This window comes from Carassius carassius, chromosome 24, assembly GCF_963082965.1.
Source record: "Carassius carassius chromosome 24, fCarCar2.1, whole genome shotgun sequence".
Taxonomy (NCBI): Eukaryota; Metazoa; Chordata; class Actinopteri; order Cypriniformes; family Cyprinidae; genus Carassius; species Carassius carassius.
The window spans coordinates 24,671,715-24,697,591 of NC_081778.1; the positions used below are offsets into that span (position 1 = coordinate 24,671,715).

The 25,877-nt window shown below is 37.6% G+C and overlaps 1 protein-coding gene across 10 annotated transcripts in view; it reads right to left on the bottom strand.

Annotated features, from left to right (window-relative positions):
* LOC132103269 (adhesion G protein-coupled receptor B1-like) overlaps positions 1–25,877 on the bottom strand; it is an 88,879-nt gene that overhangs the window by 62,341 nt on the left and 661 nt on the right. The gene's annotated exons all lie outside the window — the stretch shown is intronic.

Genomic DNA, 25,877 nt, shown 5'->3' on the forward strand with positions numbered 1-25,877 from the left:
GGGTGGGGAGAAAACTATGCAGGAGTTAGAGGACGAATAGATGAGAAAGAGAGCGACAGATAAAGAGAAAGATAGAGAAATGGAGAAGGGAGAGAAGACAGGCTGTCGTTTCTCATGGGTGCTCTCGTTCATCGGCGCCTCTTTCTGGGCTCCACCCCTTATTTATTTTTTTTCTTCCTCTCAAATTAAAGAGCTACAATGACACCCCAGCGAACAAGGTTATTTGAGCAAACAGAAGGCAACAAACGTTGCTGCCCCTTTCAAGACCAACCTCGTTCTCCTCTATTTGGGCTCCAGCATCTGTGACTACAAGAGCTAGGCATCACGCGGTCATGGAATTAAAGAGATAATTATCTGTCCCTGGTGATGAATGTGTTTACCGTGCTAAATGCCAGGCCTTCTTTCATCAACTTATAAACTGTTGCTTTTCCTATCAGACAAAGTACATGATGAGGAGGGATCTTGCATCAGAAAACGGTTAATGTCAGATGGAGGTGGTTTTGTTCTCAAAAAGTCCTTTTGGGTCCTCCTACAAGGGCAGTTCACCCAAAAAGATATTACCTCACCCTCATGTCATTCCAAACCTGTATGACTGACGTTCTTCTGCAGAATACAAAGATATTTTGAAGAATGTTGGGGTTCTAACATTGGACTTTCATTTTATATATATATATATATATATAAACAATAACTTCTGTTGAGTTCCACAGAAGAAGAATGTCATACAGGTTTGGAATATACTATGAAGGTGAGTAAGTTGAAGTGAAGTTACATTTGCAAAACTCACTGTTTATTTAGGCATCAAATATCATTTACACAAATTCATATTTGCATTGGAACCTAATGCTGGTCCTCACCGATGACTTTAAAAGCACATTTTTAGTTGTATGGCCTATTCTTGGCTTTGAAATCATGTCTTCGTTGTGTGAAAAAGAGCCGCTTATTCTGCAAAATTTCCTTTTTTGTTCCATCCAAGAAAAAATAATCATATGGTTTCCAAATCATGTGAATAGACTTTTGTGTGAACTATCACTTTAATTTCAACGTTCAGTGCTTCCTGGGTTAACCTTAAGCTAGGTTAACAGATCAGAGGTAGCAGAATTCTTGCTCTTGAAAGAGGTGCAAGGCAGAATTATCTCAGCTGTCTAAAAGCTCTCTGGGAGGTATAGGACCAGAGCTTGCCTGGGAGATTTACTGAACTAAGCTAAAATGGTCTTTAAATCTAAAATTAGGAGAGTGGATATGGAAAGAGATCTTCACACCCTTAATGTTTTGTATACTATGCCATAAATACAGAATTTTACAGCTCTTGCAAGGCAGTATTTTATTGAAATTGATTGTACTGTACTTATTTTTCTCCACAGTTATTCATCTCATACTGTTTAATTATATATAATCCATTTATCTTAGATTGTTTTTGGAAGGCATTTTTAATTTCTAACCTGTACCAAAGCGTGAAGATTGGACTAAATAACACAATACATTATTATTAAGGCAACATTTTTACACTGGGACAGTATGTTCAAAAATGTACTAATATACACTAAAGCAGAGATGGGCATAAATACATTAAAATTTATTTAAAATTCAAATACAAAATACTGTGTGGAAAAATGTACTTAAATGCAAATTACATTCGCTTTTTTTTTCTCAAATTCTTTAAAATACAAAATACAAAAAGGTATTTCGTATTTCAGATAAGTATTTTAAATACATGCATCTGAAATACTGCCCGTCCTTGCCCTAAAGGATGCATAATAATACTTTATGGATGCATATTAGTATATAAAAAGTTACATATTGATACCTGACAAGCTATACACTGAAGTACACCAAAAAGTACAATAGCTCTGCATGGTAGATGCTTTGACTACACCATTTAGAATTTAATTGTATTATTTTATTTTATAATGTCTCTTAATGTTTAAAATATTCCTAAAAGCATGCCATTTTCCCGTTTGCTTGCCTTTTTCACAGCTTTGTATCATTGCCAAACAGCCAGTCATTGATGTCATGACATAATTTCCTGTGGCTCCGGAGTGATTAGTCACATGGCATTTATGGCACATTTGCTTGGCTCAAAAGCTTCTGTGGTAGCAAAAATTTTAAGTGATTTGAAATGAAATACTTCTAAGAGGTCCTGCACCAGATTAACTATTGAGATGAATGGAAATGCTAACAGATCGCTTTTTCCAGGTATTATAGACCTACTTGACCTAAACCAAACCTGTTGTTTTTTTCAAATTCAAAATTCAGATTGACTTAAATCTCTCAGAGATTGATCAGAGACAAACAGAGGTCTACATTATTATTCGACAAAGAGGAGGAGATGGACAAACTGGCAGGGGATGGAGAGAGTGTTAGAACGACAAATGTTGAGGTGGTAGAGAGAAAACTGAACATCTGTTTGTGTTATGATCTAACAGACTGCATCTGCATGCGCTCTTTCCCCTGGCACGCCTGCTCCGGCACTGTTTATTTTCTCTGTCATCTCTGCCACAGACTAGCGCTTACCTGATGCTAATTTCAATTAGGCATCTAACTGTCTGAAGAAATAAATAAACCTAAAGAGTTACATCGGAGTCAACAAGAAGACAAAGACAGATAAAATATAAAACATATTGACATGTCCATGCCTAGGAAGCCAACATAAAATGTTTAGTGGTGTCTTGAACAGGCGGGAAGGAAGTTGACCGGAAGTTGAAGTCGGCCGCGTGCCGCCATCTTGTAGCATAACTTCACTTGCGTTAGCATCCCATTGACTCCCATTGATTTTGGCGTCAATTTGACAGTGAATAACTTTACATCTGAGGTGTTTAAAGACTCCATTTGTCCATTATTTATTTCTAAAGACACACGACAATGTATAAAGGGCTCCATTACCTTCTATGTTACATTATGGCCCCGTAGAAACAGTTTTTGTAAAAATAGGCTAACGATTGCGTCATAACCACTCGACTCCCACTCGCACAGTAGAGAAATTACCGTACAGACAGGAGGAGAAGCTCGCAGGCAATCGGGGAGACGTCAAGAGAGAAGCCAATAGATATAGAGTCCATAAAAGCAACGGGACAAAATATTTCAACAACGTTTTTGGGGAATTGGAAATAATTCGGTATGTGGCAAGTGAATACATATGAAGTAGCTTTTATCCACGAACTTTAATAATTTTTCTACTTTATTAAATAATGAAGTATGGGTAACGGCCGGTATATTGACGGGGAATGGAGAAATTATCAGGAAATTATACAGGCAGTGTAAGAAAAATCTCAATGTCAATCGCGGTTAACGTTCCTTTATTTATTTACAGATCTACGCTTGAAGATGAATGTGATCCCTTTCATCCTGGTCGGAAGCCATCTACAAAATGTCATACATGGATTTCTCGGCGACGTCATCACTGCTTGCGCACGCAACCAAGAGGCAAAAGGCTCTTCGTACCGGAGTAAATGGTTTAGGTGGTGGTGTTGTCGCTAGTCAAAATGCCAAGGAGTTGTTGCGTTGTCAGTTGTACCAACCGAGCCAGTGCTGGGTGTCAGATGTTCAACGTGTGATTTTGATTCGTAAACAGTTGGACGTTTTACACAATGTTATATTAATAATATATTAATATGAAACACAAACAAACAGATCCAACTCTGAAATTGCAATTTATTATTGAGTCAACAAGAAATTACAAACAATGCGAAATCTACGTTAATTACAATGTTCTTTTACTGAACTCGGCATAACAGATAGCGGTTTTCTGCCTCCTGGATGCGCGCGCATCCGGTATTGTTTGTATACAAGAAACCCATGTATAGCATACATAACGTGAAATAAAGAAAAAAGTTTTTTGTTCAAGTGTTTTTGACCATGATTTATTAGCCAAAACTGCATGATTTAACACCTAGCTCACAATTATTTGAATATTAGCCTATGGGCAAATGTTTTACGTGAAGAGATGAAATCATGTAGAACAATAAGCAATTTTAAGAGACTATAAATGAACAGCCTATATTGAATCGATACGAAAATGACTCGAGGGGATATTGTATACTGACAGTATGGTTCCTGGGATTATATATGTCTGTTTTGGATGGGTTACTATTCGGTTTGATGTAGATAGAAGGAAACAAATTTTTTTTTAATGTGTGCGTTTATGCATGAATGTGTGCATGTGCTATTTGAATCACTTTTAATAATTTTGGATGATTGTACATGTTCTTTGTTATCTGTTATATACATATATATATATATATATATATATATATATATATATATATATATATATATATATATATATATATATATATATATATATATATATATATGTGTGTGTTACAAACACGCCAGGTTCCACCTCCACTCATTCACAACGCACGCCCTCACCTGAGTACTGAGCACTTCCACCTGACCCTCATCATTACCCAATCACCTCGGCACCATAAATACCACACACACGCAGTCAATCAGCGTCCGGTCTCGTTCGCGACAAGGTCTTACCTGTATGCTAACTCAAAGGACTAACTCTTCCTGTAGTTACCTCTCTCCAGCGATTCTCCGAAGATCAAGATCCCCAGTGTGCATGTGTGTGGTTCACCTCCCTCCTCTGACATCTTCACCCAGCTCTCACGGATCCATTCATCACTCTACCCAACACTACCTGCTCCTCTGCTTGTGTCTATTAATAAACCCTTCTGTCTGTTACTCCTCAGCCTCCCGAGTGATCTGTAACAATATATATATATATATATATATATATATATATTATGTGTGTGTTCAAAATAAGCTAACTAAACTAATTAACTAAAATGACTAAGTACTGCAGAAAGGCAAACGATTCCAATCCAAAAATAGGCTATAATTTCAAAGTCGATAATAATAATAAAAGTCGATTTTAGCCACTTCTTTTGTCAGGCCTATAATGTTTTAATGTAAGATGTCATATTGTAATTATATATAGCGTAATATGATATGATATATAATTATTATAATATTATTATATTATGTTATTATATTATATTATGTTATTACTATACAATATGATTTGATTTCCAAAATCACACACACACAGACATATGTCAGTTTATTCTGATGCGTCATTGAGCGTTCGAGTTCAGCTTGCTTGCACTTAACGTAACGTTATATACACCTGGCTAGTCTGAGCCCTTATTTCTGGAAAGCCGTGATACTTCGACCTTGGAAACTTCTGATCATCATTCAAGACATCTAAGACATCAAGACAGTGATGTCACACATTTTTTAGGCCAAAACATTTTTTGTCACATCCAGCAAACATCTCCTCACTATCCGCTAGCTGCTTGTCCCCTGAACACACTGTAAAAAAAAACGGGGTCTCTCTAGACACCACAGGCTCCACAAACAACAAGAAAAACAAACTGGGCTCACCTCCACCACAAAACATAACAAACTGTTCCAGCCAATAACCGACAAGAAAGATTTGGGGTGGGGTTTGGGGGGTTAGTGCATGGATGAGGAGGAGGGAGGGTCTAGCTAGCCTCCGTTTTGTTTGACAACAATTTGAATGTCAACAAGAAGTTATGACTCCCGGCATCGCTTAGAGCACCTTTAAGTAAAAGTACAGTAAGAGTATCTGATTTCAATCATGTTTATTTTCTATAAAATGCTATAATAGATATATAGATTATATTTTGTAAATATAGAGGATATATAAAATAGTGTAAATTAAAATTAAATGCACTGGATGTGCTGGTTTCGGCCTCATCATCAGCCAGCTGCAGTCATGACCATAGGTCATGAACTCAAACACCTGCAATTCAGAAACCAAGCCAAAAAACTAATTGTACTCTAAGTGATATGCCACAACAACAGGTTTATTTTAAATGAATCGCTGTGTCAATCATATATATTTGTTAATATAGGGAGTGTATGTGCATAATGTGTGTGTTTGTGCATGCACATGTCTGTACGTGCATATTCATATGGGTGTGTGTGTCATATCCCATACACAAAATAAATATATTTGAAATATATTTTTGGGAATATATGCAAATATTTGAAATTGGCCCAATAAATATATTTAACTTAAATATATGTAAATATGTTTACATATATTTTCATATATGTTTTAACTTTTGCAAATTGTTTCATTTGAAATATATTTTGAAATGTAAAAAGTTAACATTTTCACAAACAAACACATTTTCAGTTTATTTTTTTAGATAGACCACTTCAGCCGTGGATGTGGGCATGGGAGAGCAGTGCTGTACCACTTCCCCCACCCACATTTTACCTACTGGTCGGGATTGAACAGGCAACCCTTCGGTTACAAGCCCAAAAGCCCTAACCAGTATATCACGGCCTCCCCTTTACTGACTTTATTGGCCTAAAATGACAATTTTATGTAATAACACACAGAATGCAGAGTTTTTTTCCCCCTATTTTAACAGAATTGAATACAGTTATTTAAATAGTGTGTGTATATGCAGTGTTAGACACTGAGTTCTATCTATTGTTTAAGTGCACTTCACTGCAGGAGTGTCACTTTTGTACTTGCATCATACATATTGTGCATATTTTCAATATTTAAATGACTTCAGGAAAGATGTCAATAAAACAACAATAAATCTAATAATTGCACTTAGTGTTAGGTACGTGCCAACTAATATGGCCTAATAGTCCTAGGAAAGCAACTATCTGTCATTTTACATTGCAGTAATTTAAATGTAAGTACAGTACAATATATTATAGCTGTGTGTCATAATTCAGTAGTGAAATATGGTAGCCTACTGTTGTGTATAGGGGAAAAGGTAGAGGAATTACTATGATCAAAATACATTTTCGACCCTTCTTTAGCAAGCTAAACATTTTATGACCATATATTTTGTCATATATTTTACATTACATGTTATAAATGTAAATATATTTCACAATATATTTTTGTTATATTTCAGAATATATTTCAAAATGATAAATATAAGTGAACAACAATGCAAATATATTTCAATGTATTTGAATTATAGGCCACATATATTTTTGACACTTTAAAATATATTTCAATATATTTCTTTTGTGTATGCGATAGCCTATAGTGCCCAATTGAATGCTTTCTATCAATTTACCACCACAGCCACATTTTATTGTTTTGGTTGGTTGTGAGTGACAGATCAGCTTTTGCATTGTCACTGCAATTGATTCTCAACTGGGGTGGGGGTTAGTGAAATCATTTTTGGGTAGCATGGCATGCAGATATTTTATGAGGAAAAAAAACAATCCATCACTTCTCATCCTTTTGGTTTAATTTCCATTTAATTCATTGGAAGAATTGAATGACATGAAATTCATTAAATGTAAATGATATTAATTTCCATTTAATTCATTTTCTTGAACAATGTGATATGCTTTTTTCTTGTCAGGTTCCCCTTCAATGACAAAGACAGGTTGCAGCAGTGGATACAATTTGTCAAGAGAAAGAACTGGAGACCAAAGAAGTATTCCTCTGCTCCCTTCACTTCACACAGGACTGTTTCATCCCTGTTCAGGGAACGAAACACCCTTAAAGCAGACGCGGTGCCAACCATCTTCTACCCCTATTGCCAGGCAAAGGTCAAGGTGAGGCACACCAGAGTCAGTACGAACACAACGGTAAGTAAGACTGACTCTAACACACAAGCTTGTTAAATGCAGGAATTTCAGTCATGACCATGATTACATCAGTTGCACTCGCAGTGAACCACTGACAGTCGAGGTGAGTGTAGCCAGCTGCACCCATAGCCATTCTGCAGATCATGGTGCATACACACTGAAAAAATCCCACAGTCCTCTAAAGAGGAAGGTGTCATTTGGTCAAAGTAGCTTGCGTCCTTACAAGAAAAAATTGAAGCTTCAAACGCAGAGAGTCAGAAGACTGAAACAGAAAGTGAAGTCTCTTTCTTCAGTTGTCACTGATCTGAAAGAGAAGCTGCTTATTTCCACCAGCTGTGCTGATATGCTGGAGGCTTCCTTTAGCGGTGTTGCTAAAGAAATTCTTACAAGGGCCAAGTGGAAGACTAAATCTCAAAGAATCTCTGATAATTTGAGATCTTTTGCCATGACTCTCCATTTCTACTCTCCAAAAGCTTATCAGTTTGTTCGTGAAAGCTTTGATTGTGTTCTGCCTCATCCTGAAACAATCAGGTCTTGGTACAGCAGTATTCCTGCAGACCCAGGCTTTACAGAGGCATCATTCGCTGCCCTACAATCCCATGTGGAGGACAGAAGGAAAGATGGTAAGGAGACTGTTTGTGCCCTTATGATGGATGAGATGGCCATTAGAAAGCATGTTGAATATGCTGAAGGGAAATTCCATGGGTATGTTGATGTAGGATGTGGCAAAGTTGATGACTCTTTACCAGTAGCCAAGGATGCATTGGTCCTTATGGTTGTAGCTTTTAATGGATCTTGGAAAATCCCTGTGGCTTACTTTCTCCTTGATGGGTTAAGCAGACAAGAGAGAGCAAATATTTTCCACAGTGTCTTTACAAGCTGCATGACATTGGAGTGCGCGTTGTTTCCCTGACATGTGATGGACCGTCTTGTCACTTCACCATAATGCAGGCTCTTGGAGCCAATATCACAGTTGGAAACATGAGGCCATTCTTTCCTCACCCTGCAAATCCAAAGCAGGCTGTACATGTGGTTTTTGACGTGTGTCACATGATGAAACTCTTGAGGAATGCTTTTGCTGATGGACGTGTTTTCCAGACAGGCAGTGGCAAAGAGATTAGGTGGAAATACCTAGAAGACCTCAACAAACTTCAGGAGATGGAGGGCTTGAGGTTGGGTAATAAGCTGAAGATGGCACATATTAAGTGGAGGAATCAGAAGATGAAGGTAAATCTTGCCGCTCAAGTTTTCAGCAGCAGTTTTGCAGATGCTCTTGAATTCTGCAACAAGGAGCTCCACTTGGCTCAGTTTCATGGTTCTGAGGAAACCGTTGAATTTCTGAGAACAATCGATTTAGCTTTTGATGTTCTCAACAGCAGGAATCCTCTGGCAAAGGGTTCCAAAGCTCCTTTGAGAAGTTGTAATAAACTTCACATGCTAAGTCTGTTGGAGAGAGCTGAAAATTTCCTTCTGCAGCTCAGAGATAGCTCTGGGAGACATCTTCATGCAGGCCCTAGGAAAACGGGCCCCATTGGATTTGTTGCCAGCTCCAGAAGCATTTCCAAAATTTTTAAAGAGCTGGTTGAAGCACAGGAGGCCCCTTGTAAGTATCTCCTTACTTACAAACTCAGTCAGGATCATCTTGAGCTGTTCTTTTCTGCAGTTAGGGCACACAGAGGCTACAACAACAACCCAACTGCCCGACAGTTCAAAGCTGCATACAAACGCCTCCTAGTGAGACATCAAGTGAAAAATGGAACAGGGAACTGTCTCATTAGAGATGGAACCAACATGTTGGCAGTGACAGTTGTTCCAGCTTCTCGTCAATTTGATGTCACACCAGCACTCCCTCTGGATTCTGACCACGACTACAGCATCTTACCTTATGTCGAGTCAATATCCGAGTTCAAGGACGCCGCTATCCATTACATTGCTGGATTTGTGGTGAAAAAGATGAAGGAGAAAATCTTGTGCATGCCCTGTTCTCTTGCACTGAGTTCTGATTCCAGCATGCATGCTTTCATTGCCCTGAAAAACAGGGGAGGCTTACAGAATCCATCAACAAACATTGTGGAGGTGTGTAAAGCCATTGAAAGGTGCTTTCAAAGACTTCTGACCACCAGTGGAGGAAAGCTTCCTCAAGGAAAAGGAGTGACAGCTGCCATTACAATTCAGGTTCTGAGTGATTGTGCTGACAAGAATAATTTTTCAGAGTTGCACAACCACATGTTTGAGACCAGTGTTGAGGACAATCATGTACACACCTTGGTTAAGATGGCAGCCTCCATGTACTGCAAGATACGCCTTCATCATTTGGCAAGGCAGGAAACTGAGAAAGTAACAGGGGCTCTTGTGAGAAGGAGGCCAAGATGCTGTACATCCTTTCTCATGTTTTCAGACATGCTGGTGATTGCTGTTTCCAAGTTTTTCCAGTAACGAACACTTTAACTTTAACTCAGATTGAGGACAGTGAAGAGCAGCACACATACAAAGCACACATACATAGTTTAGTTATAATTAGTCACCTGGCTGTTAAGCCAAGTTAAGTTAGATAACTCAGACAACATCTGTAGTTTATATTGTATTATTTGTATTTGTCTATATTGTTCATACTGCAGTGCATACACATATGTTCTGCTCTTATGCTACCGTTAATATACTTTACATATCGATTCCATCGTCCGGCATGTCCACGCTACCTCAGGTAAAGGTAAGGTGCGCAGTCACTATTTTCCTGGTGCTCGTGTTCTAGATATTGCTTGCCAGGTTCCCGAGATCCTGAACGGTGACGAGCGTGTCGGAGCTGTTGTGCTGCATGCGGGAACGAACGACATCAGGCTGCGGCAGATGGAGGTTCTGAAGAAGGACTACAGGAGCCTGATTGAGACAACGATCATCGTGTCTGGACCGCTTCCCACGTACCGACTAGGACAAGAAAGGTTCAGTAGATTATTTGCTCTAAATGAATGGCTAATGTCATGGTGTAATGAACAGAGACTGCCCTTTGTAAATAATTGGAATCTGTTCTGGGAGCGACCTAGGCTCTTCCGTGCTGATGGCCTTCACCCCAGCAGAATCGGAGCGGCTCTTCTGTCGGACAACATCTCAAAGGCGTTACACACCATATGACTAGTAAGTCAAAGTCCAAATCACACTCTTTGCTGTCCCAACTTAATTGATATAAGTACCAGTGTTGAATATTATAGAAACTGTGTCTATTCTTTGTTTAGTTAGGTTAAACAATAAATCCACTGTGGGATCTATGGAAAATCGAATTATGATTAAACCATAAAATCTAAATATTATTGCTTCAGAAACACAATTGTAATTACTGTAATGCTTTATTAGCTGGTTTTCCTGCATCCTCACTAAACAAGCTACAGTTAGTCCAAAATGCAGCTGCTAGAGTTCTCACTAGGTCAAGGAAATATGATCATATAACACCGACTTTATAATCACTACACTGGTTACCTAATAAGTTCTGTTACAATTACAAAGTATTACTACTCACTTATAAAGCCCTAAATGGTTTAGCTCCGGTGTATTTAACGGATCTTCTATCGCCCTACAATCCATCGCGCTCTTTAAGATCACTAAATTTGAGGCTTCTGGTCATTCCTAGGATATCTAAGTCCACTGAAGGTTTTTTTACATTTAGCTCCTAAACTCTGGAATGGCCTTCCTGATATTGTTCGAGGCTCAGACTCGCTGTCCCAGTTTAAAACTAGATTAAAGACGCATCTCTTTAGCCAAGCGTTCACATAATGCATCTCATACCTTTAATACTACAGTTAAATTAGACCAAATGCATTAATATTATGAAAAGCAGCTATGCTAATTATTTCCCATCTGCTTTTTTGTTATAGACTATGTCAGCTCCAGTTTGTATCCAGCTTCTCATGGAAACTTCAGATGCCCCAACACCTGTGAAGAGACGACTCGATGCCGGCGATATGTTATGCACTAAATTAATACATTTCTGAAATGCATTTTCTGTAAAGCTGCTTTGAAACAATATGTATTGTGAACATCCTTACTGTAAACCGTACCACTAGGTTAACTGTATAGTACTTTCATGTCATTTACTGTTTATAATACACTACGTCTATACCACACTTTTTTTGTACTTCTGGTTAGACACTAACTGCATTGAATTGTCTCTGTACTTGTACTCTACACATTGACAATAAAGATAAATCTAATGTAATCTAAAGGTGTCTTGACATCTCCCTTATCAATATTCAATGTGAAGGCTACTGACTGAATATGTATCATTACAAAGTTCTAAACCATAAGTAATAAAACCACATGACATTCTGTCAAAGTATGTCTACTTGAAGTGTCTACTGTGTGTTTTGATAATAAATATTCAATCATTTCGTTAATAAATATTTATTTATTGAAACACAAAAACAATTTTAAAAAAGAAATACTTTTTTTTTTTTTTATCCTGATCCCCTCTCTAGCTACATTCGTCGTGGGGAAGAAAAGTGAGAGGCCATGGGGTGGATGGCTAGGGTGATACATGAATGGCACGGAGTGGAGAAAGAAGGGTAGGACTAGGCTTAAGCTTTGTCTGTGAAACTGGGGGATACAGTCTTGTTTGCTGATAAATGTAAAAAAACTGAGCTTATGTGTTAAAAAAAAAATTATAATAATTCTGCCAATACATTTTTGGCCTTTTATTATTATTATTTTTTAATATTGTATTAATAATGTTCAAAAGTAAGTCTATTGCCTATAGAGTGTAGTACTGGACATCAGCCTTTGTTTACTTGTGTAAAGTATGTTTCTGACTGAATTATACGCATATATGCATATAAGGATCCTTCAAATAGAGCATAATTGTGAGTAATTGTGTGGAAAGTTATGTAGATGTTCTGCGCTTGAATAATGCTAATTACTATAACTGTGGATTTCCTAGTTTAGAATAATCAAGATTTATCAACATTAGAATGAGATGAGAACAAACTGAAGTGCGTGTTGTGAATCCGATGAAAATTTTGCATATAATCATTCCTGCAGACAGAAGACTTAGTGAATGAAACCCAGTGTCTCTAATGAATCTATTTTAAGCTCTTTTCATTTCTGGCTAACATGCACAGATTTGACATCTCAGCCCCTTCATTACCTTCCCTGATTGATTATATACTGTATATGTGAACCAACAGTTCATTAACGAAATAATTTGTCCTCTTATCCAGCTTCCACATCTGTGTGCTCTTTGTCCATCCGTCCAGAAGAAATCACCCCCTCACATGAAAAAAAGCAATTATCTCTTCCTGTACACAACACCCAAGCAGGGTCTTGGAATGGATACAGTGCTGAATACTACCCTAATTGGGTTTCATGCTGGCAGAATTTACGACATCTGTAACTCGGATTATAGAGGTGCCAAACAATTACAAACGTGGCTTTACAAACACTTTTATGGGCTTTTAATGATAAACACATTCATTGCTGCGGTAGTTTGTCACAAACATTTACAATCAGGGGTTCAGTTAGCTTAAAAGGGGTCCTTTATTTCCGGAAGCAGGGTGACAAAATGAATCAAGCATGTCTGGGAAAAAAACACTGGCCTTTGTGTGTGTGTGTGTGTGTGTGTGTGTGTATGTGTGTGTGTGTGTGTGTGTGTGTGTGAGAGAGAGAGTGCATTTCAGTGTGCAGAGAGTGTTTGGGAGAGTTCGGGAGATGAAATGGCTGAGCGCTCATAATTGACACATCTCACAGTTGGGCTGTTGCAGATGGCGTTGAGACTGTCCTCTTTTCTCTCCCTCAGAATCAATCCCACAGATAATGAGTGGTTTGTGCTTGAACATAATCAGATACATATGAGAGGGAATTGTAGTGAATATCAAATCCAATCAAGCCATATGACATCCACTGCAAATGAGCCAGACAGCACATTCCGGTTTTAAGAGCAGGGATAAAGGATTCATACCCTGAGGCCTTATGTTGTCAGACTGAACCCACTTTTGCACGAACCACATTTCATGGGTTTGATTTCTTTATCTTTCTGCCTGTATGTCTTTCGATCCATCCATTCATATCTATGTATGATAATCCATCCATCTATTTATCCTTCATCCATCATTTATCTCTGTCTATTGGTCCATCAATTCATCCATCAATATGAATATAGGTTTGCTTATCCATCCATCTATAGGTATATCCATCATTTAATATCTATTTATCCTTCCAACCATCTATATGTATATCTACTGTATATGTTTTTTAATCCATCCATACAGTATTTCTATCATCATTTAACATGTATCTATCTATCCACTCTCCTATATGTATATCTATGCGTCCATCCATCCATCCATCCATCCATCCATCTTTTATTTCCTGTTTTCTTTTTCATTGTTTTTGCCTTTATTTTTAAATTAATGTACTTCCTTTCTTCTATTTTATTTCCTTTTCTTATTTATATAATTATTTCTGGTTGACATACTTCTTTTCCAACATTTTCTTTGTTACTATACAGCAAACTATTACTCAACAGCTCATGCGACAATGTTTAGCCTCAGAAGAGGACCGCAAGGGCTGAGGTTCCTATTTGGGAAAGAGCCCCAAAAGACAAGCTCTAGCTAATTAAAAATTAAAAAGCATCCACTTGGTCAGTATTATTGTTCAAAGCTCTTTAATAGCACATAAGGGATGCAAGACTGAGGTCTTGACCCCATCGGCTGAGAAACTAAATGACCTCACATCATCCTCGGGGTGACATTGAGGCCAGACAATGCATGCTTCTTCTTATACACACAGACAGACACAGTATGGCTCTAATCAGCTCCATAACAAAACTAACAATCCCACTCTGTTAGCTTTAGTCAGTTCTCACCCAATGACTTTAGGGGACATCTGCGGTGGGAGATGAAAGGGGGTGTCAGTTTCCTAAGGACAACCGTAACTAGGAGTATTGCATCATGGTTATATGATACACAAAAAAGATATCTTAACTGTTTTTGTGCCTTGGATGGATGCTTTTTTTATTTGTTTATCGTGAATAACAGGTCCAACACTTAAATGCCACTCTTTTGGGAGAAAGAGAGAGCTGCCACGCATAATCAAGCCTAAATGTTGCAGATAATAGCCTTTGATAATGCATTAGTTAGAGTCTGTATTATCATTCAATATTTTTTTCCAGGTTCCTTTACTTCAACCACTTATAAATTATAAAAGTGAAGATAGGAGGACAAGTCTGCTTACAGTATATCTACAGTATATCTACAGTATATTTTCTTGCATGTATTTGATTTAGTAAAAAACAAAACAAAAAAAAAACATATTTTCAAAATGCATTTATCAGCATAGTGGAATCAGCATAGATCTGTTCAATTAAAATTATTGAAACTATGAACCATGAACCATGTATGAACCATTCAAATATCGCTAGCTGTGGAGCAAACTATTTTATTAGTTAAAATGTATGAGATTTTTGATTCATTGATGACAAATATATAAATATATAAACCTTGTTTTTGTGTATGTGTAATAAGGAATAATGTGTATCTTTAACTCACCTTGACTTGACCTCATACTCAACCACACCTGTGATCCATTCCATTTTCTTTTTCTCTCTGTCTATAGCCTACTGACCTCACTGCTGCTCTAGAGAAACAAGCGCACATGTGTGTTTGCAAATACGTGGGACTGACTGAGGGTGCTCTGGGCATACAATGTCCATCCAGTGATAGAGAGCCGTGGTAGACCTCGAGAAAGAGAGTGAATTGGGTGTGGGAGTGTGTGTGCGTGAGAGAGAGTGTGGCAGCTGAAGGGACCCATTGAGCTGGGGTCCGTCGCCTCTGCCTTCATTAACATGCAGATGGGAACAGCTGTCGACACTTTGCTGTGACGGCTAAAATATTTACGACTCGCTGTTTACTGAAGACTCTCGGACTGACTAGCCTGTGAGTCCGTCCCTTGCTGTTTCTCTTTGTCTTCAAGTCAACTGTACAGATAACTGGGCTTCTCTCCTCACATCCGTTCTGAACGTGACAATCTCATTCGGTTTGATAATGTTGCATTTGAGTGACAGCTTTTAATCTGGCCCCCTCTCTAATGATATTTGCTTTTTTTCCGGTACATCTCCAGCTATCAAAATGTCACAGACAGAATTACACAAACCCGGCCCACCAAACAAAGCTTATTTCACCCCAGCACTTGAGAGAGAGAGAGAAAATCCATATCTACTACAAATCAATAGCAGGAAATTTACGAGCTTTACCTACAGGCCAACAGCGGTTAACATCTCACTACACGGGCATGAATAAATGAATACTTAAACAGGCGGATGGATATTGTGAAGGGAACTGCGGATTGCAGGCAGAGAGTGAGCTCTGTCACGGGGTCATTGGCACTGGCACACAGATGTCTTACAAACAAACAAAAAGTCGATGAGCGTGTCAACATTACGCTCATTGGATAATTACATTAAATGCTTGATGAGCTGATCACGGTGCCATCGAAGCAATAAAAGTTTAAGGAATTAGCCCTGCATTGTCTTTTTGTGTCTCTCTCTTTTGCTTTTTGTCTCCATTCTGCCCTGCGCAGCCTGAAAGGCCTGCCGTGGTTGCTCATCACAAAACTAAATAAAACACAATAGACCTTCAGGGCACAATTACCCAGTGTAAACAATTAGCTTTCAGTGCAAACATTTCACAGAAGGGTCTCCGAAGGCACGCACGTGTCCATATGGAGCCCCAAGGAACTTGTATCCTTAACCTCAAAAAAAAAAAAAAAAAATACTGAGACAATTAAAATTATTTATTTTTTTGGGACATAAAATAGCAACAAACAAAAAAAATATATGTATGTGCCATGTTAAATTAATATCATCATTCAGTCCAATGATATACTGTTGTTTCTTCAACTCTGAGCATAGATTAACTTTTATTTTCTAGCAGCAAAATCTATTTTAAACTGTTAGTGAACATTGTTCAACATTGTAATTGTGCACGCATCACATAAAAATCATAGTTTAAAATGTTTTTATTATTTTTTCGATTGATTGATTAAAGATTAAAAGTCTGAGATATGTTAAACAGTCAAATCTACACATTAAAGCGATATGTAAAGCTGCTAAAATAAACAAATGTATTTTAAAAGGTTCAACATTTGAAAAAAAAAAAAAAGACTATTTTTTTTATTCCACTGCCTGCATATCACATGTTTTGCAATGCAATTTTTTTTTTCTTAATTTGAAGTACGATGGTTCTGTTGCTGCTTTTTGTAACACACATCCAGCTAGCTAGATTTGTATCTGTGTTTTTGGAACAGAGCAGCTGGTTTGTAGCTGGTCATTTGTTGGTCAAGCTGGTTAAGGTGGTTGACCAGCTGCACTACCAGCTTGTGAAGACCTGGCTGGGCTGGTAGACCATCTTGGATCAGCAAAAAAACTATTTACCATGTTCCAAAATCAGCTTGACCACCTTATGCTATATGACCTGGTTTTCCCAGCAGGGCCGTGAGTGAGAAGCCAAGTCACGCAGACTCCACAGAGGGATATGGATGATTACACGCATTGACAGTACCGGTGGGCCACTATTTCATGCCAGTGAAGACATTCAGAGTTATCCAAACCTCTTTCTAAGGTAACTCCAACCCATCTATCCTCAGTATAGTAATGCTAATACTAAAAGAGCAGGAGGATGACAAGGAGATTGAACGGGAGCAGTTGAGCCATGTCACTATCTGAGGGCTGACACAGGCTATCACTGTCAGCGCCTGAGAAATTACCTGCTCCATCCATCAAACTGTCTCGACTTGAGAGTAAGAGAAAGACGAAGAGAGATTACAGCCTGCTTAATCTCTTTCATTCTCTCTCATTAGAAAAGATATATAGTCCTATTATAAGAATCTGTATGGACAGTGTGGACAGATTGACATTTGCAAGATGAGGAAAGAGTGAAGTGAGGAAACAAGCCACACTCACACACTCACACACACACACACACACACACACACACACACACACACACACACACACACACACACACACACACACACACACACACACACACACACAAAATGTAGGTATAAAATAGGTGTGTTTTAGCCAGTCTTGAACTTCACATTAATCTGAATACTTTAAGAATGGTACAATCGCATCACTAGAACAATTTTGAAAAGATCTGAGAGTTGTATGTATATAAGGCTACACAGATCATACTAAATATTTCTGATTCACTAAAAAGAATGAATTCATGAGTCATTAGTTTTTTTAAATCAAGTTACACCAGTGACTATGTATTTTTTTAATCACTAAAACGAATTGGTTCATAAGAGTCATTTGTTCATGAATCAGACTACACTGGTTGTATTTTATCTTTTTTGTCTAGAAAGATGTTCATTATTTTGTGGTACACAATCTTTTCGTTCCAACAAGCATAACTTTTCTATGATTTCTCAGAAACCCCGCAATTGTCAATGCTTAATTTGAAAACTATTAAAATTGCTAAAATATTTGTAATGTTGATGTTTTAAAAGACACATGACCCCTTAAAATCTGGGCCTGTACATTTATACACACTACATCATGGATTTAACAGTAATGCAACGGCTGTTTGCACGAGGAAAACCACAATTGTGCAGAATTTGGAAATTAATGGGTTGGAAAGAAGAGTTTTCACTGCCACAGATAAATGCTCTACTTCAACAGAGTCTACAAAAAGGCTGACATGGTCAGATTGGACAGTCTGCACTTCCGGGAGCAGATGTTTTCACTTTTTTCATCCTTCTACTAGTTTATCGAAGGGAAAAAAAATAGAAAATACTTTAAAGATAAACACAGAGAGAAAAAAAACTAATCTAATTACACGCTGATTTATTTTGTTCAAAAGACTTAATTCGGTTATAGCATTTATCCACTAAAAAGAATCACAGATGAGGAACACCAGGGTTCATCTGTTTTTGTTGCTTTTTATGTCTACATAGACATAAAAAGCAACAAGAGAAAGCTGCAATATGTTAAAAGGCCACTATGAACTCAGAATTGAAAAGCAAACGATGATGGAACAAAAGAGCAATACAACCGTTGACACTGATGCACAGAGACTAAAAGTCACAAACATGTCTTCAGGTAACAAAGAGTTAAAATGATGGAGTCTGGTATATGACAATAGCAAACACATAGGGCTGACAGCTATTCAAGCGCTACAACAGTGCAGAGATTGACACACCGGCGCAGTGAGGGAGTTAACGACACAGGCCTTCTGAGATTTGAGGGGGTTTACACCGCGACAGAGATGCAATGTCAGATACTGAGGATTATTCATGCACTTTACATCAAAGACAGCTTTGTTCTCACCAGAGAACACAGACAGCCGGAAAAAGAGCGACAAGATTCATTCATTTGCTATTACAGTCCGCTTTGATTGAAGTTTGTAAACAAAAAGGGCCTTAAACTGATGCGGCATAAAGCTCTGAAAAGTCTTTATAAGGGATTTCTTGTTCGAAATTGCGTAGGCACTCCAGGATGTAATGATTTTGAGCTATTCAGTCTTACACACATTGCTGTAGACAGGGACTCCCTTTGTGTAAACAAATGACTGAGGAGTAAAGGAAAAAAGAATTATAAGTGAGCCAAAGATAAAAGCAAGTTGCTTTGCATTCTATTGTCTTCTTTCTAAATGTTCTTGGTTGCTGTAAATGAAGGGTCAAAGGAATATTTGAAATTAAATCACAAAGGAGCAGAACGCTTGCCATCTGTGAAATGTAGCATAGCTTTCTCCTTGTCTCTATAGTGTTCTTTCTCTCTTTTAACCTTTGTTTAACTGACCCATTTTATCTTTTTAAAGTCCGCATGAAATGGAAATTGCGATTATCTTCTTTTGTCTAGTATATATGCCAGTGAAAAGGCTTCCTAAAATAGTACAGAACTTGATTTTATTAAATAAATAAATAAGCCAATAAATTATATATATATACCACTATAAATCATCTTAAGACCTGTTGGTTAAAAGCAATTCCAAAAATACCTTGGTAAAGAGAGGCTAGTCCTAAAAAAAGCACTTGATTAGGCTAATTTTCACTTTATAAATAGTGAGAACGTTATCCCAGCTTATTCACTAAGCATGTGCTGAAAGGACACATGCTATGTTATCTTCGCATCAGAAGAACAGTGGCATTATTTGATGCTTTGCTGAGTGAAGAGGAGACAAATAAAAACTACAGTGTGTAGGGGTGGTTTGAATTTGTCCATGTGGATACCTTTGAAACAATGAATCCTCTCTGTGCACATGCATTTGACATTTAAAAATATGAATATGTACATAGTCAAGAAAACTTTACATATTGATGCTATAGTCATACTCTGCCATCTATAATTAGCTGACAAAGGTATTATACAGCTCCGGGGTCCTCACACATTGTGTCATCTGCCATCCTTCCACCGCTGGAGTTTCACTGCATAATTTAGGCATAAAAAATAACTAAACACACAAACACTCAGACATGTGTGAGAAAAGCATTCTCAAACAAGGTGTTTCCCTCACTGAAGCAATCACAGTTTTATTTTGAGCTCAGATCTCTGAGATCACTGCTTCATGGAGAAACACCATCCAGCCTCCTTGACTCTGCACTCAGTCAAGACATAAAAGCCTCACTGTGAGCCAACGGCCGGTGAACGAGTCAATGAGCATGTTGATTTTGGTACCAAGAGTTGCAGTTTGGAAATTTGCACAGTGTGATCTGTTCAAATCAAACTGAACTAATATAGAGTATCATATTTTATTGTTTTCGATATATCTGTTAATGTTTATATCATTCAAAGTAAAATACACGATAACACGCCCCTGTGTTTTGCTTGCTTTTCTAGAAAGCATTTATTTTCTTACCAATAAGTGTGATTTCTTTTTACAATTATTAATATTATTATTCATTTTAATTTTATACAGTTCCTATTTGCTAAAAAACAATAATTAAATAGTGACATCACTATTTCAATTATTAACAATGGTTTTTGTGTTAATTGTGGTGCATTTATTATTATTTATTTATTTATATTTATTGATAAATAGAAAATTCTGTCTCATCCGTCTCATACAGATACTTTTGTCTTTGCCATATATCTACAAAATGGCTTCGCTGTGCACTCATAATACACACATACAGATTTTCTCTTTTACTCTTTAAGCGACGAAAGTTGCATCATGCGACACACCCACACCAAAACAAACACACACAGTCTCAAAGCCATCTGTGCAGCGTTTGGAAAGCCAGCCATTAATACACTTTCATGGCAAGGACCTCAGATGGGATGCTGGGAACTGTGTCTTTCTTGCCGCCTCATTCCAAGGCTGCTATCCCTGTCTTTCAGCTCTCTGTCTGAGATTCATTAGGCAGGAGCACAAGCTCTGATTTACACCCTAATTACAGTATGAATGGCCAAATGTGCAATGTTCCAACACTGATCATTGTGCTCAATGAGGATGGCCAGGGGCCACAGGCTACTGTGCACAATCACACCACTAATCGGTTAGCACCTTGCAAACATACCGACATCATTCCCTCAACACCTGCCTCCCTCTTCATACCAACTTCATCACAGGAGGTCAAAATAGTCACCAACCTATAGTATAAGGGATCAATGCAGCATCACAGAGCCTTGATTGGCCTCATAGCATAGGAGGGCAGAGCCAAGGTGCGGCCACATTGAGTGTGGTGCTCATGTGGGCAACACAGGTTAAGGTTTGGCCTGTAATGTGTCCCAATTCTACTTCCCATTTTTTCTACTCAAATATTTCAAATGTATCTCTCCTGCAAAAGGTTTGGAATATTTGTGATTTTTGTATGTGTTTGAAAAAAGTCTCTTATGCACACCAAGGCTGCATTTATTTGATAAAAATACAGTAAAACAGTAATATTGTGAAATATTATCAAAATAATAAATGCAGTTTTTGAATTTCAATATATTTTAAAATGTCATTTGTTCCTTAGTTTTCAGCATCATTACTCCAGTCTTTTCTTCTGTCACATGATCCTTTAACATTTATTCTAATAAGCTGATTTGGTACTCAGTTATTATCAGTTATTAAGTTATTAAGACATGAATGTTTCTTGTTATTTCAATGGTGAAAGTTTTTGCTGCTTAATGTTTTTGTGGCTTTTATGAATAGGAAGTTTCATAAATGAAATGTATTTGCTGTCACATTTAATCAAATTGATGTACGTATATATTACGGAGCCCACCACATGACATGCAGGAAAAATATTAGGCCAAATCGTGTGCACGATTTACTAATTCGTTCCCTCAATGTACTAAAACGTGCACACGATAACTATTGTGTTCCCTCGATTTACTATTTCGTTCACTCAATTTATAAATTGTGCGCACAATTTAGCAAATCGATGGAATGCAATAGTAAATCGAGGGAACGCAATACTAATCATATGCACATTTTAGAAGATTGAGGGAACAAATTAGTAAATCATGCGCACAATTTATTATTTTTTTCTTGCATGTCATGTGTGGGGCTCCATAATATATACTATTATAGTATATTTTATTTATTAATTTAATTTATTTATTAATTTATCTTTCTTACTTATTCATACCAAAATTTTGAATTGTACTGTATCATGATTTTCTCAAAATACTAAGCAGCAAAACTGTACAACATCGATAATAATAAGAAATATTTCTAGAGCACCAAATCAGCATATAAGAAGGATTTCTGAAGAATCATATGACAATGACTGCAGTAATAACTGCTAATAATTCAGCTATAATGGGAATAATTTTAATATGTTAAAATATATTCAAATAGAAAACAGTTGTTAAATTGCAAAAGAAAAAAAAAATACAGTATTATTGTATTGTGCTGTATTTCTGATCAAATAAAGAGACTTGTTCAAAAACAATTACACCTTTTGACCATTAGAGTATTAAAAAAAGTTTATTGTGGATTTATTGAATTATACATCAGAAGATGGTGATGACTGCATGCTTTCATTTCTTATTGACTGTCATCAGGTAAGTAATGTTTATTTCCTTTCAAGAGCAAGTGTCACAAAGTGCTTTACATCAAAATAAAAAAAATAAATAAATAAATAAATAAATAAGGTTAAAAATAGACATGACAATTAAAAGAACAGATTGGGTCAAAAGCTAATTTAAACTGTGAATTGAATTCCCTTCCAAGTCTCTCTATACGAAAAGTCACAAACACTATTTTCAGTACATGAGGTGATGTGTAAACCAAAGCAGTGAGTGTGTGAAATGTTTCTATATGTTGGGAACAGGAACCTGTCACAAACAGCCAAGTCGAGAAGCTTATGCATGCACAAATGTGGTGTGGCTGTGCTTAACAAAATGTGCTCATGACTTTTGATGCATGTTGGCTTAACAAGAAATGGTGGCTAAGAAAGTGAAAGTGACATGACATTCAGCCAAGTATGGTGACCCATACTCAGAATTTGTGCTCTGCATTTAACCCATCCGAAGTACACTCACACAGAGCAGTGAACACACACACACACTGTGAACACACACCCGGAGCAGTGGGCAGCCATTTATGCTGCGGCGCCCAGGGAGCAGTTGGGGGTTTGGTGCCTTGCTCAAGGGCACCTAAGTCATGGTATTGAAGGTGGAGAGAGAACTGTACATGCACTCCCCCCACCTACAATTCCTGCCGGCCCGAGACTCAAACTCACAACCTTTCGATTGCCAGTCCGACTCTCTAACTATTAGGCCACGACTTCCCTCAGGGGGAAGGGGATAGCCTATAAAAAAGAGGAAGTGAATGACAGAATAAGGATGTACAAACAAAAGTGAAAAACAAAAGGGGACCTCTAGGTTAAAAGGCATGCATGGCTGCCCTCCAAAAAGCCAACAGTGCCAGCTTGCCCAATTTCACCCAAGCTCATGATTCAGAATTACGCTGTCAGCCTACTCCGGCATGATCTATTTTTATTCTCAATGTATCATCCCTACTCCTTTTCTCAGATGAAGAAAACAGAGCCGTCCAAATATCTGTGGCCACAGGGCAAGCGCTATGTTATATGTTTGCCTCTAAAGATCAAAATTTCACAGAGATTCACGGCAGACATGTATCTAAAAGTGGAAGTCGGCCGGAACTGATATGACTGTGCCTTTTAGATTTAAAACAGAGATTGTGACATGCATATTTCACCGAAATCAGTCAGAACTCTTATGGATTATTTTATTATTTTTACTTATTAAAATCATTAATGTTGTTTAGAGCTCAACTCATGTGGCTTATTTTATTATTGTTGTTGTTGCTGCTGTTTTATATTTAAATCGTATCATTTTAGCTCAAATTATGCATTTGGCTTACTGAAGAAAGCATCAGGCATCAGAAGAATCCTAGACTTAGATTCAAAAAGGGAGCTCAGGGAGTACATGTCTTCAGATCAGAATAATATAGACTTCAGAATAACATAGACTTAGAGGTGGGTCTTTTAACAACTCAGGCAATTCAGTATCACACTATAGAAACTTCCTAGTCACACACTAGCAACCATCCAGAACACCCTAGCAACCATATAGCAATGTGCACCAGCCATATCTTTGCACCAGAATATCACAGACACACTGAGGTGGGCTCTTTTAACATGGGCCAATGAACCGTGGGCCATGGGTTTACTGTGAAGAGGCACATGATAACATTTTGGCTGCGAGTTTCACTACTATTATTTCATCACTTATTATTATTATTTCATTTTTATTGTGTATGTAATCATTCATAACCCTTTTGCTGTGGTGGTGATGCTGATAAAATATATTTTGTAGGTATTTGTAAAATAGTTTTGAGTAGAGCACAGAGGTCGAGCAGCATCATAACCTGTTGTTGTGGAGTTCGGCCGTGTGTGCTGCAGTCACAGGCTCTGGTGAGTCTGAAAGTGCGCAGTGAGGCATCTCCTGCTCCGTGATCGCCGTTTATTCCCCTAGTCCCACGGAGGGAAATGAGCGCTGGCACAGTCCCCCCTACTGTACAAACACGGAACTTCTACTCACTCACCATCAGTAACTCTCCGCCAAAAACCAGCACACCACATCTATTATTACCAAACGAGAAGTCTCCATACTGTCGGTTTATAATGACGCACTTGCTTTAGACTTAACAAGCAGCATATGGTAAGACAGTGAAAAGAGAGAGAGAGAAAGAGAGAGAGTCGAAATGAGAGCCAGAAGTGGAGTCATTGTTCATGGTTTTATGTTGTATATTGCAAGTATTATTTTAGTAAGACTGCTGCATCTTTGTTATTATTTATTTATTTTTACTTTAATTTAAATATTTGTATTTATTCAGTGGTGGTTGTGCATGTAAGAACGTACAAATCAAGTACTTTGCAATTGAAAGAGAGTGAGAGAAAATGAAAGTTTGCCTTTTATTCTCGTTGTTAAAACGAGACATCACTGACCAAACACGAGCTCTGTAGCCTACCTTTTCTTTTTTACCATGTACTGCTGAACGCTGCACTGGCTCCATGTCACAAGTGTTTTGCTCTTAATATCAAGTGACAGGTTCTTTGATAATATTTAAAATGAACTATATGTCACATATGTTATATCACATAAAAATGCTCCAAACGCAACAAAACAACCGAATGCAACAGCAAAACATGCAACGTGTTCTATGGTAAATCCATTATGTGACCAACACGAATTAAAAAAAAAAGAGACAAAAGTTGTCAAAAACAACTGTATTATGTCGCAGAAATCTTATATAGAGGAAAACTTTGCTCATGGTTAATGTTGGAAACAGTATTAGGGCATGTTTGACCATTTATGTTGTATAGGGGAAGGAAAGGAGACTCGAACCGGGAAGGTATATTCCCATTCCACAAGGGAGATTCGAGCAGCAGCTATTGCGCATAATGTATAGGCTAACCAATTTAAAAATAAGAAAATACAGCACACCTGCTTCTAGTGAAGCAAAAACTGTCAAATATGTTTGTTCTGATATCAGGTTCTTATGTCTAAACTGTTTTGTCCACTTGACACTAGACTGGTCAACACCGCAGTTTGGTACCTTGGAGAGCGCAAGCTGTCTGGCCAAGCACTGATATATGCATATATGAGTTCAGAAAATCCTCTAACTGAATTATGCTGATTTGTCGTGTCATTCTCTGATGTAACACTTATAAAGGGCAGAGAAAAGATGCAACAGAGTTGATGAGAATGACCATAGTATCTAACCAGTGCGTGCGTGGAAGGAGATTTAACTCAATTATTTATGACAAGGCTTAATTGAAATGAGACTATGGTTAAATGAATAAATATATTATGACGTGTAAGC